The sequence below is a fragment of the Staurois parvus genome, unplaced genomic scaffold, assembly GCF_062004578.1.
Source record: "Staurois parvus isolate SC_StPar_1 unplaced genomic scaffold, SC_StPar_1.0 ptg000299l, whole genome shotgun sequence".
In the NCBI taxonomy this organism is placed as follows: domain Eukaryota; kingdom Metazoa; phylum Chordata; class Amphibia; order Anura; family Ranidae; genus Staurois; species Staurois parvus.
In genome coordinates this window covers 13,921,374-13,935,935 of record NW_028318095.1, presented here as the reverse complement: position 1 = coordinate 13,935,935, position 14,562 = coordinate 13,921,374, and the positions used below count along the sequence as shown (strand labels likewise).

The following is a 14,562-nucleotide window of genomic DNA, read 5'->3' as shown; positions in this document are numbered from 1 at the left end:
TCTTCGCTGGGTTATGCATAGATCCCATTACCAACAAGATTCATTAAATCATCCTGCTGATGTTGTTGAGGAGGGTGTTAAGGCTAAGACAACTGCAACAGGAGAGGTGCCGTCATCGTTACCAGACACATCCTTTGCTGTCTCTTTGTTTTCCTTCAGGATACTTCCCATACATGTATGGGGAGCTGCAAAAACATCCTAGCAAATGTTTTAATTTCCCCCGGATGTCCGTCGGCACCTTTGATGACCTTCTTGAATGGCTGTGACTAAGACTTTCCTGCATGGATGAGGACAAGTGTGTCACCTGAAGTGTGGCTCCTGGTCACACTCTGGTATGTTACTATGCTCCTGTAGTACTACCCCCTTAAGAGTTGCTGTGTATTTGGTTCCCCCTATAGTCCTGCACGGCCAGGCAACACAGATTTTCCACAGACTTGCATTGAGGAGTCAGCAATCAGTCCTTGAGCTTGTTTTTGATGTTTCATTAGGGGGATTTCAACTTGGATGTTGTAAGGGGTGTATGGGATGACCAATGGAACCGATGAACCGAGGACAACTTCCAGGAACTATTTACAAGTCTCTACTGCAAAACAGTCTCTTTTGGAGAGCTAGCCAGCATCTTCTGTAGTACCACCCCAGACCCCATATAAACTCCTCTTCTTTACCCAGCTGTCTGGAGGTATCCCTGGGCAGGGGATCCGGTGCCTGTCACTTTAAGAAATTAGAGAGCCCCAGTGGGTGGCGAATCTGGTTTCCCACCAAAGTGCTCCTTCCCCTGTCTGGCCCAGGGGGTGCAGGCTTACTCACTTTGTTCTTCTCCTGTGCTGCCTATGGGTCGGTGGCTGCTACCCAGCCTTCTAGCTGGGCCACATCTTCCCTGCTACACAGGTGGTCTTCACTCTGGGGGCCAGTGAGGGTCTGAGCTTTCATCCTTCTAAGTTCCACTGCCTGTAGGTGAGCCCCTTTCTCCATCTGGACCACCTCCCAGGCTCCTGCCTTCAGCTTTCCATCTGCTGTCTTCCACCCAAACTCTCCTGCTGCTGAGCAGACTCATTCATTTTTAAGGGTTGTCCTGACCCCTTGCCAAGCCTCCTGTTGGGGATTGGCCAGGTTCCCTTAAAAGTGCTGATCAGCCACTCCTCAGATCCACTCACTGTTTCTAGACCTTTCTCCAAACTTCTAGAGCAGAGGGAAATTTCAGAGGGCTGGCCTGCAAAGTATCTCAGCTTTGACCCCTGCCAGTTATCACTCCCAGGCTGCTACACAGCTCTCCTAGCTAACAACTGAGGTATAGCTCCCCTTAGCTGACTAGGAGGGTGCTACATTAATGTCACTTTAAGGCCTCATACACACAGGATGTTTTCTCCCATTCCCTTTCAGGACAACACCTGGAGAGAGTGCAGCTCCACCCAAATCACAGGAAACAATTTAAAGTCCACCTCTTCCACCATGCCCTCAGTTATGGTATTTCCTCTGCCATGGTCGAAGCGCTGCAGGAACCTGGATTATGGGGGGGGGCTGCGCTCTCTCCAGTGGGGAGGGGTGTCAGTCTTTACCTTGCATGTGAGTTATGAAGACCAGCACAGCCCAGCTCCTTCTTCCAAAGGTTGAGGGGGCATCTCTCCCCTTCCTACTCAGTGGAGTGATGGCCAGCCTGGGAGTCCTGCCGCATCTGTGTGCCTGGAGGGAGTGGATCACCTGGGGTCAGGGCCATGGGAAGCCTTAAGTTGGCTTCCGGAGGTCCTGGCAGGTCCGCCCATAGGGGGACACCGTGCTGGTGGGCAGGACTTCTGGTGGGGCGTGGCGGCATTGGTCCTCCAGCCGGGGAGCACTCAGGTCGGCTGGTGCTTCCAGTTCCGGGTCACCAACTTTCTGGAGGCCGGAACTTCAAAGGACCACAGGTCTCAGCAAGCTGCGCACTCTGCAAGATGGAGGAGACAGAGGGTCCATCAGCAGCGGCGGAAGCAGGTGCACCAGCCTAGTCCAGGTAAGGGGGGTACAGTGGTGCCTTCAAACCTTACAGTGGGGCTCTTTGTTTTTTTTTTTCTGTATGTATTGCCTTACCTGGTATGGAAGCCTGCTGCTTTTGGCACAGAGGTGACTAAGTTCTGCTCCATGGCTCTGGGGGCTTGGAGATATTGTGGTCTAAGTCTCCCCTCTCTCTCTCTCTCTCTCTCTCTCTCACCTTCGGTTACAGTGGGTAATTAGGGAGGGGAGATGAGGGTCCGGCTGGACGGGAGCCTGATGTGTTTTTTTTCTGTTGTCCTGCTCCTTTCCTATATTTCAGGTCAAGGCCACGGTCAAGATGAAGGGGGTCACGTTGATTAAAAGGAAGTGTCCATGTTGTAGGAATCCCCTGAGAGATTCATGGCCAAAACCGCATTGTAAAGCATGCGTGACGGATTTAGTAAAAGAGGAATCTTCGTAGCAATGCAGTGACATGTTTGCTTCTGTAAAACTCACTCCTTAAAAAAGCATGGGACTCTTCCCTGACCAACCTCAAGCCGGCTATGGCCTCCACAGTGGTGGCGAGAAATTTGGAGTGCTGGTTAGAACAGCTGAGGGATCATGTTGAAGAAGGAACCTCCAGGATAAAACTTTTTGGAGTCATTCCCGGTCCTTCTAAAAGCCATAAAGTCTCTCAAGGAGTCAGGAGATGGCCTCAGAAATGAACTGATGTAGCAGGAAGTCACCATTCAAGTGCCAAGGCAGCAAGAAGGTCAGGGTTTCTACTCGCACATCTTTTTAGTCCAAAAGCCTTCGGGGAAGTTCCGTTTAATTTGGAATCTGAAATTACTGTAAAAGTCCATAAGGTACAAGTACGTCCGCATGGATTCAATTTTTCCAGTGAGGAAGCTGCTCTCCCCAGGATGCTTTATGGCGACTATTGATCTGCGGGATGTTTACCATCTGATAGCACGATCTTCTCAGAAATTCCTCTGACTGACGGTCAATCTGGAATCGTCCATCTGTCACCTGCAGTTCAAGGCACTACCCTTCAGCCTGTCATCTTCTCCAAGGGTGTTTATTAAGGTCATGGCAGAAGCACTAGAGCCTCTGATATTGAGAGGGATTTCGGTGGTGCTATATTTAGACGGCCCACTTGTGTTTGCAGAAACCAGAATGAAGGTGCTGTTAAATCTTCAGACGACTCAGGTTCATCTGAGAATCTTGAGATGGCTGTTAAATCTGGAAAAGTCCAACTTGATTCCGGCCCAGAGAATAAGGTTTTTGGGATATACCATAGATTCCATACAACAGAGGAGATTCCTTTTAGAGGAGAAAATAGAAAGGATCCAGTCGGCCCTGAGGCAGGTTCAGTGCAACCTGGTGTTGGTCCGAGTGGCCATGGCGGTTCTGGGACTGCTTACCGCCACCATGCCAGCAGTTTAGTGGTCCAGATTCCATTCCCACCCACTCCAGGTGGTGGTAAGATCTGACCAACTTATGGAGGGGTCTGCCAAGGTAATTTCAAGGCTGAACACACGACAGATGTGAGTGCATGGGGGCGGCAAGCCCACTTAGGAGATCAGTCAGCATAGGGCCCGTGGTCCAAAGCGGAGGCCAGGAAGTCCTCAAACTGGAGGAAATTGAAAGCCATTCAGCTGGGTCTTCTTTCCCTTCAGCAGTCGGTGAAGGGGCAGCACATTCAGGTCCTATCGGACAATACAACAGCGGTAGCTTACATTTCAGGTCAGGGGGGCACAAGAAGCAGGGGACTCCTGGAGTTGGCACGAGATATCCTGTCTTGGGCAGAAAAAAATTTGACCTCCCTCTTGGCCATTCACTTAATGGGCTTGCAGAATCAGCTGGCAGATTTCTTGAGCAGAAGAAAGGTAGAGCTCGAGTGGGGATTGAATCAAGATGTGTTCCAGCTGATCACGGAAGCTTGGTGTGTTCCTCAGGTTGACCTATTTGCAAGCCACCTAAATACAAAAAACATCAATGTTCTTCTCCCTTCACAAGGAAGACCAAGCAGTGGGCCTGGATGTGTTCGCTCATCCCTGGAATTACCCTTTGTCCTACGCATTCCCTCCACGGCAACTCATTCCTCTAGTACTTCATGCAGCAAACAATAAATCTAATTCTGATAGCACCCTACTGGCCAAAAAGACCTTGGTTCTCGACGCTTCAGAACCTATCCTCCAGACCCTGGAAACTTATGATCAGAAAAGATTTGCTTGTTCAGGGGCCAGTTCTGCATCCAGAAGTGGAGCGATTCAACCTAATAGCATGGTTCTTGAGAAAGAACTCCTAAGAAGAAAGGGGTTATCGGATAAGCTTATTTTCACCTTACTCTCAAGCTGGAAAGAAGTGACTAGAGTAATATATCTGAAAGCATGAAGAAGGTATAATTCCTGCTGTTCAGAGAAAGGTTTCCAGGTGTTCTGGAATTTCTAGATGAAGTAATGGGGAAGGGGCTAGCTGCAAGCACCCTTAAATCTCAAGTAGCAGCTTTATCTGCATTCGTGGAGAGAAGGTTATCCCAGGAGGTGCTAATTATTTGATTTTTTAAAGCTTTGGCCAGGACCATTTGTCTTTAGTTTTACAGGGCCTCACAAAGAAACCGTTTGAGCCCCTAGAGGAAGATTTGGTGCGAAATTTAGTTCTAAAAAACATTTTTCTAATTGCCATTATGGCAGCTTGAAGGATTAGTGAGATCCAGGCACTGTCGATTTCCAAACCTTTTTTAGTTATTTTTCTGTACCGGGTAGTCCTTAGAACGGATCCGAGCTTTCTTCTGAAAATCTCCTCATCCTTTCATCGTACGCAGGAAATAGTATTGCCTACCTTACATACAGCTCCAGCTAATCGGGGGGAAGAGGCGTTTCATATGCGAGACGTGAGAAGATGTCTTTTGAGGTTTTTGGAAGTGTCGAAGGAGTTTAGAAAGTCAAATTCCTTATTCATACTTTTTATGGGTAACCGCTAAGGGGAGAGAGCCTCCAAAATTATTCTGGACAGACGGCTCAGACAGGCCAACAAAGAAGCTTACGTGGCATTAGACAAAGTCCCCTAGAAACGGGACGCAGCACACTCTACAAGATTGGTGGTGGCCTCTTGGGCTGAAAGGGGTGGGGCATCTCCTGAACAGATTTGTAAAGCAGCTACGTGGTCCAATTTTTAGAGTGGATTTGTTGGCCGTGGCAGACCAGTCTTTCGGCAGGAAGGTCAAGCAAGCAGTGGTCCCACCCTAGGGGTAAGTTACTTGGTTATCTTCTCCAGGTACTGTCCTGAAAGGCGAAGAGAGAAACCGTTAGTTAGACTTATCAGTGAGGGTATTTCTAGGAGCCTTTCAGGACAGCAGAATTTAACCCCCCCCCCTTTTTTTATTCCTTGGTGACTATTATGTCTGTAATTCTGTGGTTGGCATGGTGTTTGTTTCTGACTCTGTTTTCCAGCATGTCAGAGGTTACTCGGCTATAGCTGAGGGCATGGTGGAAGAGGCGGACTTTAAGTTGTGATGTTTCTTGTGATTATGGGTTGAGCTGCGTTCTCTCCAAGTGCTGTCCTGAAAGGCTCCTAGAAATACCATCACCGGTAAGTATAACTAAGGTTTTTTTCTTCCCTAGACACCTTTGCTCCAGGGGGGAAAAAGCAACTTATAAAACGCAACTAAAACCGTGTTTTGCAGTGACGAACAACGGCAAAAAATTTGTGGCTCCAAAATTTGTAGTTACCCAGCATTGCATAAAGGATTCCGGATTCCATTGGCCTGAATGTTTTATTTCTGGCTGTTGGAATAAATGAACATTCAAGCACTAAACACGCCTAGCATTTACAAGTGCTTAAGTGCATCTAGTGTTTTTCTCACAAACTCCTCTCATGAACACACAACTGATTTTTTTCTGCCTCTAAATGCTTCTGCCTCTAAATGCCTATAAACACCTGTGTGTGCAATGATATATAAGTAAACATAAAGGGGCGTTTAGAGGTTGAAAAAAAGACTTCAAATTTCTCTAAAAACTATGTTTTTTTTTTAAGGGCTCATGCACATTGCTACTTTTAAACTCCTGTTTTGGGAGCTTTTGGCATTATTTGCCAAAGCAACATAGCATACCTTAAAGCGTTATTAACTGCTTCTCACCCAGCCTATTGTACAATGATAGCTCGGCGGGACCGCTCTTGTTCTGGGGAGATGTCATACTTCATCCTCCCATTCTTGCATGTGTGCCCCCGGAGCCACAATTGGTGGTGAGCTGTGTCACTCGGATTGTGTATAATCACAACTGATCACATGTAAACTAAAGCAGGTTATCATCATTTTCCTTTCCTCAGCGCTATCACCTTATCAATGCAGCCTCATCAGTGCTTCTTCATCAGTGCAGCCTCATCAGTGAAGAAAAAAAATTACTTATTTCCAAAATTTTATAACAAAAACAAAGAAATTATTTTTCAAAAACAAATTTTTGGGAGCATTCCATGAGGAGACGGTAACCGTGCCGGGAACGTGCAGGGCATGTGATATGTGAACATGCAGGGTACACCATTTACACAATATTTTCACTCATTTAGCACTAAGCATTTAGGGTATAAGCAGGGGCGGACTGACAACTCCTGGGGCCCCCGGGCAATAGGAAATCATGGGGTCCCTGTGTTCTTACCCACACTCAAACCACACCCAAAAAATCCTATGAAAAGTACCAGGGGCATCTCATGGGGCCCCCTACTGACCCCGGGCCCTCGGGCAGTACCCGAGTGGTTAAATGGTCAGTCCGCCCCTGGGTATAAGTATATTTAATTTTCCGTAATATAAGGATGTAATAAGACCCTGGGGAGGATGGACACCTTTTTAAGATTATATGCTATAGAGGCACACGCTTATTTGTGGGTTACTATCACAAATATAGTGTGGCACATTCACTCACTAGTGGCAGCACAGCATTTATTTATGTTAATGAATAATTAGACTCACCTGTAGTTGGATTTTGTTGTCTAAAATTTAGCTTAGATCTTAAGACTTTCATTGGGGTGAATTCATTTTTGCAACATGGTCTTGAATTAATTTCTTAGGAAAAATACTTTTTTTTTGTGTGCAAATTAACAAATCTTCTTTGCAATCAATGGCCCGCATTTGTGGTCTTGGTCCGTAGGGTTCAAAATTGAGTTGGCCCACCCTTTGAGGCTATAACAGCTCCAACTCTTCTGGAAAGGCTGTCCACAAGGTTTAGGAGTGCGTCTATGGGAATGTTTGACCATTCTTCTATGAGAAGGCCTGGCTTGCAGTCTGGTCAGCACTGTGCAGGCCAATTACGTTCCTGCACACCAAACTCACTCATCCATGTCTTTATGGACCTTGCTTTGTGCACTGGTGCACAGTCATGTTGAAACAGGAAGGGGCCATCCCAAAACTGTTCCCACAAAGTTGGGAGCATGAAATTGGTATGCTGACGCCCTAAGAGTTCCCTTCACTGGAACTAAGGTGCCAAGCCCAACCCCTGAAAAACAGCTATTGACTCTGCAGACAGTGATGACTTCTGCTCACTGTACGCTTCAGCATGTGCTGGCCCTGCTCTGTCAATTTTGCCTTGCCAACCACTGTAACTGAGTTGCTGTTGTTCCCTGTTTGAATTCACTGAGCTCCTGACAGCGACCCATTCTTTCACAGATGTTTATAGAAGCAGTCTGCATGGTAAGGTGCTTGATTTTATACACTTGTGGCAATGGAGGTGATTGGAACACCTGAATTAAATGATTTGGATGGGTGTCCCAACTTTTGGCAATATAGTGAGTCTATCTATCTCCTAATGGGTGTAAGCACGGTGGCAAAGGTGACCCAGGACACTTGCTTGGCACAGTGGGAGGAGCTGCATCATGACGTAATGCCTTAGTCAACAGAATATATGTGGGAAGAGGTGGAAGGAGAATATGGGGAGCAAACTGAGTTTCCCAACTGCATTGAAACCCTTGGCACAAAACATGTCAGGGTGAAAATGCCACCAAACTCTGGATCTACGTCTTTCAATGACAACAAATACTGTTCTCTTGTCCTCTTAGGATTGGTGGATGCATACCTCTGTTTCATATTTGTTGATGTGGGAGCCTATGGTAGTCTGGGAGATTCCAGAATCTTTGAAGAGTCTGAGATGGGACGTCAGCTATATGATGGACGTCTCAGGATTCCCCCAAGGAAGCCTCTTCCATATACAACTGAGCCAAGTCTGCCACATGTCATCATAGCAGACTAAGCTTTTGCACTTTTAGATATCTTAATGCGACCCTACAATGGATATGGGCTTAGCCACAAACAAAATATTCAACTACTGACTTAGCCAGGCCGATCAAGTTGTGGAGCGTGCAGTTTGAGTCTGTACTGCTCAGTGGCATATGCTCTCTTCCTCCACACAATTGGATGTGGAAAAAGTAAAAAATGTGGTGCTTGCCTGCTGTGTACGCCAAAATTTTCTAACTGATAAGGAGAAAGACTCCTGTGAACCTGCACCCACAAATGCTGCTCGGGATGTTCAGTTTATGAACTTACACTTGACTTCTCATGCCACAATCATTCAAAATCAGTTTGCTGATTTCTTTGTTTCACCAGAGGGTAAAGTTTACTGGTAAGATGATTGTGTAGTTACATTTCTCCTGATAGCTGTTGCGTTTGCATTTTCCCAACTGTCTTTGTGCTTAATAAAATAAAGAATATATTTTTCATTGGAATAAAATTTGTAAAAACACTTTTTCTGTGGTTTATTGTTCTCTTTTTGTTATACCAAAGTTGTCTTTTTGATACATGTGCGGTAAGGAGTACTTTCTTTGAGAATGGATGCATTACTCCACATGCATAAAAAAAGAGAAGTGTACTTTTCAAGCAATTGAGGCAAGGTTGCCATTCCCCATGAGGATGGTCACTTACCATACATACATGAAAATGCGTGATGTGTTTTTCTTCTGTATGAGGTAAGGCTGCCATTCCCCGTGAGTATGGCCGCATTATTCCACTGCTTTAAAAGGAGAAGTGCACTTTTCATGCATGTGAGGTAAGGCTGCTATCCCCCAAGAGAATAGATACATTACCTTACATGCATGAAAATGTGCGATGTCTTGTTCTTATTCTGTTTTGTGCTGCAGTACAGCTGCCACATTCCTTGGAAATTGAAAGAGAAATATGGCAACGACAACGAGATGCATTTGCAAAAAAAAAAAATGTTTCCATTAATTGCTATAAATTGCAAAAAGTATTTTCTTAAGTCATCTTTCAAGCCTGAGTTATATGTGTTTCCTCTGGCTGGACGGGAGCATCACTAGTTTATTCTAAGCTTTAGTCTGTCATGCTAGTTGCAGGGGCTCCCTAGTATGTGCTCCCGTGATTCCAGGGATAGTGGACTTGGAGGGGTTGCATATTGTTTTTTTTTCTAGGCTATTAGTTAGTATTCCAGTTGTGGGACCTTTTCCCCCCTTCACTTTTTCATTTTTTCCCAAGGTTTCTTCCCCCCTGTAGGAGAAGCAACTATTCCCATGTTTGCAGAGGCTCTAGTGGAGCTCTCATTTACTCACATTTGGTCAAGCTCCAAGCCCTCCCTGTGTTGCTTTAGCTTTAGGCAGAATGCAGCTTGCTCTGCCACAGGCCCCCCTGAACAGACAGCAATATGGTGGGTGACTACCCTGGTGCCGGCATACGCAGACACCAGGGTGAGAGCACAAGCAGGTGGGGGATGGAGCTGCTGGTGGACCTGGTTCTTCCCAGGAGTGTTACAGCAGACTTCATCCTGTCAGCAATGCTACACCATGCAGTCGGATTCCTCCACAAAACCTACTATAAATCTGGCAGATGGCTCCACGGAAGGTTGTTTGGAGTTTATTTCTTATACCTCTCCTTCCTACTATACCCATACTGTGGGTGGGAATGCTCAGTGTGGGGTACCCTTGGGAGGAGGTCCTCTCTTTGGGTGTTGGTTGCTATGGGTGTTTGAGTCAGAAGCTGCAGAGCAAAATGCGAGCAGCTGGAAATTAAGCAGAACCTGCAACCTGTTACTCTTTCCTACATTTATGTTTGGCCTATGCAGTCACAAGACTACTGGGGTCTGCTTACTCCATTGTTACCATCGATTGCACTCTCCATTTAGGCAAAGTGATGATCTAGGGGGTTCAGCTGGGGTTTAGTTAGTTTTCTATGCTTGATTTTTGGCAATAGCCCAGTGGTAGGCTGAACTAGAAACATAAAATGTGGATCCTGCAATATTTAATTGACAGGCTCCTGAGCTAAACCTCTATACAAAGGCTTCATAGACAAACCTATGTTTAATATTTGCTCATCAATGCATTCAAGGGTTGAACTTCGGATTGCTCTGGTTACACTTCTAGGCTCAGGTTGTTAGCAGCTTTAAATTACCACTAGGTATAGACTTGTTAAGACCTTACGACATGTGTCAAGCACAAGGCCTTCAGGCTGAATGTGGCCCACCAGGCCATCCCACGTTTCCCTTGCACCTCTGCAGGTGCAGCCCCCCTTCATCTCCACCCCAACCTTGTCTCAACAGTCGGCAGCAGAGGGAAGGACAGACCTCCTCCTATAGATCCTGCACCTCTCTGTGCAGCCTTAGCTCCCGCTCATCTCCACCTCCCCTGGTCTCAGCAGGTCTTCAGCACAGTGCTGATTAGCAAAAAATGCCTTGGTCATGAAAGGGGTAAAACCTTCCAGAGGTCAGGTGATTAACCATTAGTGTGTCCACTGACATAAAATCACAGATCAATAAGCACTCTTCTGAGAAATTCTTTTCTTATTAGCACGGCTGCCCATCTTTCTCATTACACTGGCCAGCTTGACTGAAATCCATGTCAGCCCAAGTTGGTATCCAAGCATCCAGTAGGTGGAGAGGGCTATGTACTGCTTTCAACAAATCCTGCCTCAACTACAGTACAACAGAGCAACACTAAGCCTTAACCCCTTAGTGGCACTGACCTAGATCAAACCATGATCTAGCTATTTTTTTTCAAATTTAATTCTTCTTATTTTTTTATCTATTTACATCTTTCTCCATGCAAGGAGATATACAGTGTATCTCTTCCTCCATTCATAGAGAAAGAAAACACAGTGTGGACTACACAGTGACTGATCACTGTGATAGCCAATCAGAGGGACCCGGAACTCCCGGTGAGAGACGAGTCTCTGTGCTGGGAGCCCAGTGACAGATATACATATATGCGGCCCCATGGATAAAGGCCCAGTTCAGTGAGGCCGTATACATGTGTACAGTTGGCTGCAAGGGGTAAGCATCTCACAACTTGGAATGATACAAACTGTTATCAAAATCCAACTGCAGAACTGACAGCCTGCTTCTTTCCAGATAAAAAAACACGGTATACAACAGAGGTTTGTAAGTGAGGAGATTACTTTGCAGCGAAGCACCTGAGAGGCCCCTAGAATGTAGTGAGAAGGCAAGCAATACAAGGCATGCTTACCAAACATCTTGGTCTACATTGTGGGAAATCATTGGGTGGGTGTTACTAAACCCACAACAGTAAAATCAGTCTGTATATGCAGTAAAGCATGCTTGTTATACTCACTGTAGAACCTAAGGAGTTAATCCTCTGCATTGTGTAAAAAGGCCATTTGATCCTGTCTTCTCTGCTCCTCCTCTTGTTCAAATGTCCACATCTTATCTCCTCTCTCGTGAAAATGCTCCATATTGGCACCGTTACCGCTATCGGTGCATCCCTAATTCTATTCTTTTATTTTTTATTCTATTCGGTTCTGTTTTACTTTATTCTACAATATTCTATTCTTTTCAATTCTATTATTTATTTTCTATTATATTTTATTCTATTTATTGTCAAATACAATTACAATTTCAGCTGAATTTTGTTTCGTTATTTTGGATTAATTTAAATTCTTTACTATTGTAATTCAGGATTTGGATACATCGGCCGAATTTTGATTTGGAACCAAACAAACCGCACATGTCTACTCATGAAGCTCAATCTAAAGGGGGGAGCTTACAATATAATTAATTTGATTTTGCCCTCCTGAGGATTTACCCCCCTTCCTGACCAGGCCATTTTTTGCGTTATGGCGCTGCGTTACTTTAACTGACAAATGCACGGTCATGCAACGCTGCACCCAAATTAAATTTACGTTCTTTTTTCCCAGGATTCAGCTTTCTTTCGGTGGTATTTGATCGCCTTTACTTTTTTTTATTTTTTTGTGCTATAAAAAAAGCGACAATTTTGAGAAAAAAAACAATATTTTTAACTTTTTGCTATTTAAAATGTCCAGTAAAAAAATTTGAAAAATCTAATTTTGTCATAAATTTAGGCTAAAATGTACTCTGCTACATGTCTTTGCTAAAAAAAAAAAAACCCAATATGTGTAAATTAATTGGTTTACATGAAAGTTATAGCGTTTACAAATAGTGGTATAGATACTGGAATTTTCTTTTTTTTTTAAATTTTACTAGTAATGGTGGCGATCAGCGACTTGCAGCGAGACTGCGACGGGCATTCTGACACTGGGGGGAACTGACTTGGTATCACTGACATCCCCAGTGACACCAATACAGTGATCAGTGCTAACAAAAAGAACTGACACTGTACTAATGGCACTGGGCAGGAAGGGGTTCACGTGAGGGGCAATCAGAAGGGTTACTGTGTGCTGCGTGTGTTTTACTATGGGGCAGTGTGTTTGTGCTTCACTGTAATCACACTGCTTTGCATGGCTATGCTGTGCACAGCCATCCAAAGCAGTGTGCACGAGCTGACAGGGAGGATAACTGTTTTATTTACAAACAGTTCTCCTTCCCGTCGAAGATGCTCAGGGATTGGGACCCAGTGATTGACAGCTGCAGCTGCAAATGAACACGCAAATGTAAAATCACATATATATGTGATTTTGCGCACCCGTGCCACCCTGTATACAGTATATATGCTATAGGACGATTGGGAAGCGGTTAACCATGATTATATATAGCTCCCACGCCCAGCAAGCCTCAGTTTTTTGATTGTGTCATTAGGTAACAAACATTTTCTCTGTACTGAGAGAAGCTTACCTCTTTGAAACTTGAAGATTTTCTTTTTCTCAAGGCTTTCTATCAAATTTCCTTGCTCATCCAAAGCCACTGCAGCTTCTTTTCTGCAGTATTCCTGATGGGTTGACTCCTCAGATAGATGGTTACTTGCACGCCCCCATATTTCCTTGTGCCTATCCATGGCACATTCAGACTTCACCAAGGTGCTTGTGTTGCACATACGGTAAATAATTCAACTGTGCGAAGGATGGGTCGGGTGAAACCAGAAGTGCTTTATTAGGAATGGCTGTAACAAACACAGAAAACCCTTAATTACATGTGACTGGATATGTTCACTGTAATCACTGTCCTCTATACATTACTAAATATTTCCATATACATTAATAAGTATTTTTATATACATTAATAAACATCTTTAATTGCAAAACTGAATATCTAGACCTCTGCAGATATGCTAGTGACCTATTCTGCATAACAATAGCGTATTACAATAGAGAAATCACATTCCCTGTATCTTAGCGCCAAATCACATAGCTGCAATATATATTCACATTTATGCTACAAGTAATCTGATTGCATCATAGTAACAGCGACATTTACTAACCACCAGGGCACATGTTAAGTCATTTTGTCCTATTTATCATGTTAAACAGCCTCCTGCTTACCTGTAACAAACACAGAAAACCCTTAATTACATGTGACTGGATATGTTCACTGTAATCACTGTCCTGTAGGAAACAAAGTGTTAGACTTTTTGTTCCTACTTCTGTGTCTGCCTATTATCACAGGAAGTAGTTCTGCCCTCTTGTGATGGTACAATAAAAATGCAATCACTAGTATCTTCTATTGACAAATATTAGTTATTAGGCTTTGGATTTAAATTTTATGGGGCTGCCTATTTTCTATACCTCTTACACTCTCCCCCACAAATTGTTATGTCGTCCCTGACATACGCAGAATTTTTTTAAGAAAACATTCTTTTACTTGTCTAGTAGTAACCATAGGAAGCCAATGGTAAGTAGTAACCAAGTTACTTGAGGAAACATCCTCCCTGTGACATCTACTCCCTATTACATCACAGCTTCCCACCAGGCCCACAGCGCTATAGTACCTGGCAAGATATAGTTGCGTGTAACCAACTATTTAGTAAAACCCCTTTCTATACATATTTGTATAGGTTACTAAGTTTTGACAAAGGTGATGAGAAACTAGGGAACATCTTATTACTTTTATACTTTTTTTTATCATAATGGCGGAATACCCATTGTACATCAACAATGCAGCATAACGTTGCCATCAACTGCTCTGTACTTTTATCGGCCGACTCTGTCTCTTTGTAACATCTAGTTCCCTCACCTAAAACTGTTTCTGCTTGACCTACAATATCTGCAGTACAAATGCAATTATATTTTTCCTTACTTGAACCAACAGAAAAGTAACATATAATTATTCTGGTTTTGGTAATTAACTTTGGTATAGTGTCCCAAATAGTAAACAGTGGATCAATAAACATAATCACTTCTACCAATTTCTATAGTCTTCAGCAAAACATTCTGAACTAAAATACCAGCTAGAGTCAACAGGTAATGTAGGAATA

The 14,562-nt window shown here is 44.2% G+C and overlaps 1 pseudogene; it reads left to right on the top strand.

Annotated features, from left to right (window-relative positions):
* Positions 1-7,748: 7,748 nt before the first annotated feature.
* On the top strand, positions 7,749-8,640 carry LOC149457901 (uncharacterized; annotated as a pseudogene).
* The last annotated feature ends 5,922 nt before the right edge of the window (positions 8,641-14,562 follow it).